Raw genomic sequence first — 6,551 nt, forward strand, 5'->3', positions numbered from 1 at the left:
TGTAGACTGCGCTGCATAAATTAGCGTCAAGCTTAATGAGACAGTTTCTGATCTCTAATGAAGACATGAAGTTTGTTCAAAGGCCGGTTAGCTCCCGACTATTTCCTATGGATAGACAGGGACAATGACAACTGAAGTTTGCATGTGTGTTGGAACAGGAGGACTTTATAATCAGTGCATGTTTCTGTGTGAATCCATCGTTTATTGTATTGTTAGTAATGGAGACACAGCAAAACAGACATTTCTAATGCAGGAATGATAATATGAATATGACAAAAATATTAAAGCACTTCAGGTGTCAGAGCAATGTTAGGATCCAAAAGACTTTCTAAATTGAAGGGAGGATGCCAACGATACTGGTAAAAAGTTGCAGGGCTACAAGCTTGCAAGTATTTCAGATTTTCTTGCCCACCCGTATGAGTGTTTTCAGTTTCTCAGGCTGATCATGTAGCACTAGCACACGCATCAACATCCAAGTTGACACCCAGCTCTGATTTCTCTAAAACTCCGATATATCTGACTTAGCACCTAGTCATACAAAATCTCACGTGACCAACTCTGTAATGGTACAACCGTCTCAAGTTGTCTGATGACACTCACAAGTCACTGATATGAGAATCTTTCTTGTCTCTACCATCCATCTCCAAACTTGTGAATGCAGCATAAAATCTCCACTCTGGCTGGAATTCAATCTGTGCTGGAAATCACTATATGCGATGTCTCAAAACTCTGAGTATCGGTGACGGTGATAAAAGCCCTGACAGCAGAGTGAGGGAGATGCCAGTCAATGACAGTCTGTACACACCCACACAGACTGGAAAACAGGTCTAATCAGGTGTGTGAGTGTGGGTTGGTGTGGTTGTCCATGTAGAAGGGATTTAAGTTTTTTAGAAAACTAAATTCAGCTGGTTTTAGCACAGAGGCACTTAATAGTGCTTAGGCCATACATAACATTCAGATATATATTTGAATAATGTTATGTATTAACTAAAAATAACTAGAATCATTTCACTTTTACGGCTGTTTTTGTCCTTTCACACTTCTGTTTGACAGCAAATCAGTAGATGCATTTTGAAATGCAGTCAGGGCTGGGATGATTTGTCAATTGAGCGATTAGTTGATTGACACAAAATCTATCTTTATAATCGATTTATCATTGAGGCCATTGTTCAAGTAGACATCCCAAACATTGTACAGTCCCACTTTCTCAAATGTGTGGCATCTATCTGTACTACAGAGGTGAACTGAAAATGTTTTGAATTTTGGACTGTTGCTTGGACCAAAAAAAGGCAAGACTGTATCAACTTGGCCTGTAGAAAATCGTGATGGATATTTATTTCTTTCGTTTGATCACCAGATTAATCAAAAATATTTTACTGTCATGTGATTTCCAGTCTCCATTGTTCACTGCAAAAACATGACTTTGAAGTCATAGCATTTTTTCAAAGGCTTTGCTTTAACTAAAACTCTTAGATACACCGAGGAATATCCACAAAATCCATTCTTTGATGGTGAACGCGTCCTTTCAGTGCGAATTTACTGTCCTGACTGGTGTAACACTGATTTCAGGCGACTGCAGTCATTGTCTTAACAAGCCTGTCACTTCCTATTAATGTCAGGATGCGATAGCAGGGGGTAAAAAAGTCCTCTACAATCGTAATCACTGTGCGATGAAGTGTCACAACCTGTAAAAACGGTGTGGACTGAGGCGCCTAATACTAGTGCCTTGTCTTCGCTCCACAGGGATTGGACAACACAGCTACTAAGTTGTCCTTACAGTGTCTGTCCCAGCCTACCTGCTCAGATTTGTGTAAGAACAAGAGCCTGTGTTTGGAGGTAGCAGTGACCCCCTTCTCTTCCGCCATCATGACCTCTTTATATACTCTCTCATTTAAGATGGGTCTTAAACCACTGTGCTGATGGATGGGTGCCAAACTGACATCACTTATCTGTAGACTCATATCAAATACCAAGCTCAGCCTCAGGTAGATTAATGTGTGTGTGTCTCCATCTGTTCCTTCCCCTTCTGTTCCAGTCGAGGTCAATGTCTCTTTTACACATGGACTCCATAGTCCATTTCTGTATGCCCAGTCACCAGCCTTAATTCTGATTCTTTCACTCTAGCTTTAATTAGCTATGTTTCAATTTTTAATAACCCACTGTGTCGTTATGCCTGGTTCCCATTTGGAAGCGCAGATTAGATTCAACCACAGGCGGTGGTTAGCACAGAGGGAGATTTATTCCAGTGACAAGGAACATGGAGAGGGATTTCAAAGGCACATGGACAAATACCACCTGCTGCTATAGTTACCAGAGGACAGCATTCAACTTGCTTTCAGTGTTCACCTCGCTGGCTGTGTGCTCCATGCTGTCTGCGGGTATTTTAATTTAGACGTGCATTGCACTCAATATTCTTTTATGAGAAATTGTTCAGCAGTGGCGCATACTGTTGGCTCAGTGGTGGGCTGGAAGGCACGTATTGTAAGTCATGGAGATGTATTGGGTTAGAATTTGGCCTTTACAGCATATTTCCCCATCTCTACTGTTAGCTATCAAAGAAAATATTGGATAAGACTTGTGTTATTTTTTTTTTCTTAAACGAAATGTTTCGAATTTTTCAGAAATATGCTTAATCACTTTCTAGTGGAGAGTTTTATTCATTCAGCAACCATTATGCAAACAGGAATAAAACATATTTGTTGGGGACCACCTGTGGACTAATACTCATTGGGTGGTGAAATGAAATGGTATCCAGTACAACAGTGTGGCTCGTTGATGTTTTTAATAATCTTTGGCTTTGATTATCAGGATCATTTCCTTGCTGTTTTCATGCTATTTGTTGACAAAACTATTGAGTATCGTCTTGCGGTGGTATCCTTCAGAGCTCAAAGTTCATAAATCACCTAAAATGTCTTTAAAAATAAAGAAAGTAATGCAAATTTTCCCTGCACAGTTATTGAGGATACTTTGAATATTAACTAACTCAATACTCAAGCCACAATAATCCCAAAAGAAGTGATTATGCGGTGCTCTGCTGTCGCTCCAACTCAGTATTAAGGTTCTGTCTTCGATTTCTCTTGTATGTGACCATGTGTGATGCCATAATGAACAATCATATCACAACTTACGTAACAATATGTTGTTAAAAATGTTGGTGATTAAATGTGTATCTTTTTAACACAACAGCGACAGTTCAACCCTAAAACTCAGCATGAGAGTAAAATAATAATCTCTCAAGAGTTGCCACTTAACAAGGAAACTCCCAGGCTGTGTCGGCAGCTAAAATTAAGGACTGATAGTCCATGAGTGGAAGCAGGAGCCCCGTGTTGCAGCCCAAGGGTCTCCCCTGACTCACGCTGAGATATTGAAACTAATAGTGCTGGTACTCTGGGCAAGCAGATGGGCTGCAGGGAAACTGCAGTGCAGGGAAGAGATAACCCCCCACCCCCACCCCAGATATTTTAATGCGGTGTGAAATATTTACTGGATTTTACTCATAAAAAGAGTCATCACACATTAACGCTCTTTAATGAGGCCGATACATTTAATTTAATTGATAAAAATGTGCAAGTTATTGTGAAATTAATGGGTGTTCGACCTGCAGATCTTTATTGATTCCTAAATCAAATTTATGAGAGGTTATGTTATTACTATTATTATATTATAGGTTATCTGCAGTTGGATAATTGATAATAATCTGAAATTCTTGAGTGGGAAGATTAGACACTATTTTGCCATGACTTAGTTTGGATGTCGGTGGAGATGTGGTTTTATTAACATTTCAAAGCGTAAACAGCCACCATGTGTAACTCAGTAACAGCATCCTCAGACTCTGGGGGAAATTCAGGGCAGCAGCAACATCTTTGAGCGATAATTGAAGTCCCACAGATAAGTTGCTGTCCTGGTATGGGGATTTGAGATCTGCTTGCAGTGACCCAGTTAGCTTCACAAACACATTAGCTTCTTCAGCTCATATAGGAATCCTTATAGGAGCCCTGCAAATGATGCACTTGGACAGAAGCCATTGCAATTATCCAGACGATAAAATCTATCCACTTAGAGGTCATTTGTGGCATATTAGATACACATTTATCATGGGAATGAGTGCTAATTAGTATTTACAGATCATATTTAGAGATTGTGGAGTAATTAGGGGTGGCTGGTGATCATAGTGTTGCCATGTAATTCTACATAACCCAGGATTCAAAACTGCTCTTGAGATTTAAGTGCTGACTGGCAAAAGCTTTAAATGCTTCAGTTTTCAGCTGTTTCTGTGCCACAATCGTTTTTCAACTTCTGTGTGCATCTGTCTCTCGCTTTGCCTCCCCATTTCAGCTTCAGCTACCCCATTTTCCCTCCAGCTCCCCCCTTCTCTCTGTCCAAGACACCCCTTTCTCTCTTTGAGGATGATATCGTAATGAAGCATCCTAAGCCAGTAACAGTGAGGTGATTAAAGCCTCTGCCGGCCTCCACTCTGCAGAATATTTTCCATTAAATGGTCGGCTATTGCTCCTCTCTCTTATTCATCCTCGTATTGAATTAGCCAGATAGCTGGAAGTGAGGCTTGTCCTCCTGATGGCTGCCCTGTTCCCAGTGGAATATGTGGCCTACATTTGTTTGTGGTGCAACGTTGGGCTGTGAGAGTGTGTTCCTTTATCAAACAGTTTCAGTTTTCTACAGCAAACCCCATTTATTTCCTCAAACATTCACTGTTTTCATTCACTGTCTGTCTTTCTCTTGTACGTCTTCTGTTTCTCTGTTTTCTCCCTCATACAGCACACACACACACACACACACACACACACACGTGTCCAGAATATTAGAGCTCATCATTGATTGGCTACCTTTCAACTCACAAGCGCATGTGCTCGTAACCACTGTAACAGAGTATTACAACGTTCAAAGAGGCAGGTTATAAAGCAGCACACACACGCGCACGCACGCACACACACACATACACAATGTATACTGTATACACAGAGGTCACCTTCCTTGGCTTCATTAGAGACTGCTTTATTATGGCTGACAGATGTGCCCATAAATCATAGGTCCCCTGGTGGAGCAAGAGGATCCAAAACAAACTGATAAAGGTGAAACACAGCAAGAAAAACAATGGGAGAGAGACAGAGAGAGAGAGAGAGAGAGAGAGAGAGAGAGAAAGGAAGGGAGGGATAGAAAGAATGACAAATCAATGTAGCTACTGACAATGTCTTCAACAGTTTTCTGCCATTGAGGCAGAACCTTCATACTGCAGATGAATTATTTTTCCCGCAGTCTTCGGAGTCCCCGTAGAGCAGTAAGAAGCTTTTGTTACATCACTGATTTTTGTCACAGTTAAAAAATGAAGAGAAAGTTTCTTTTATCTTGAGAGCAAAATGTAGCGTTTAAGTGGACAGACAGGACAGATTTCTGCTTCAGGTTCTAATAAATCCAGCGTGAGTCCAGGCGATGGTTCTGATAAAATCCGATTGAGCGTCTTTGTATGGAGATTCAGCCCACAATGATCTTCACCAGAAAACTCATTACCTCTGACCTCGGTGCTTTTGTTATCGCTCCAGTCCAGCCTGTATCGCTGGAGTGTTTTGGGTGTTTTTTTTGTTTGTTTTCTACCCCAACAGACACAGAAATGAAGCCTTTTAAATATATGAAAAAAATCTGTTTTGGATAGACATCACAGCTATGATTTCCAGTGTTATCTTCTTTTAATCCATATTGTGCTGTTCCACAAATTCTTGATCTGATTATAATCTCCTATGCCATAGCAAGGATACATTCTAATGACTTTGACCATCCTCTGGCTTTTCCTCTGGTGCAACCAGTACATTAACAGTTTCACTTATACTGTGACATTTCATAACATCTACTTGATGGATTAGCACACAATTTGGCACAGACATTCATGATCCCCAGAGGATTCATTGTAATAACTTAGATTCCCTGACCTTTCCATCGTCGGATCAAAGTTTCGTTTTGTCCAACACTTCGGTTCATGATCAAATAGGCCTACTTGCAAAACTAATAAAATTTCCACCAACATCAGCTGTACTTTGTGTTTAATGCTAATTAGTAACATGCTAAACCAACCTGGTGAACATGCTATATGTTCATTATTATCATAAGAATGTCAGCTTGCTGATACAGCAGTAAGTGTTCTTAGTGCAAAGCATCAACCAGCAGACAGAGTTAGTGACTAACTGGTGAGCATTTGGCAACTGAAGAACTGGAAACCAAAAACAGAGCTAAAAGAAAGTAAAAATTGGACAATCATCAAATGGCCGGACACATGGAATGAATGATAATGGTGAGCTGATTTGTAAATAAAATGTTGACTAACATATCAGAACAGAATTCTTAATACATCAGTGCTGCCTTTACAGCTTGTTTTATTTCTCCTGTGCATTACCCTCAAATTGCTGTACTGTGTACATTTGTACTGTCATTATCAGCTTGTCTGTCATCTGTATAGCACTTTGAACTGCCCTAAGGTGCTATACAAATAAACTTTGACTGATGAAAGATGTTTTAAAGTCTTCCTCCTACCTTGTCAGATT

Source organism: Scatophagus argus, chromosome 2, assembly GCF_020382885.2.
Source record: "Scatophagus argus isolate fScaArg1 chromosome 2, fScaArg1.pri, whole genome shotgun sequence".
In the NCBI taxonomy this organism is placed as follows: domain Eukaryota; kingdom Metazoa; phylum Chordata; class Actinopteri; family Scatophagidae; genus Scatophagus; species Scatophagus argus.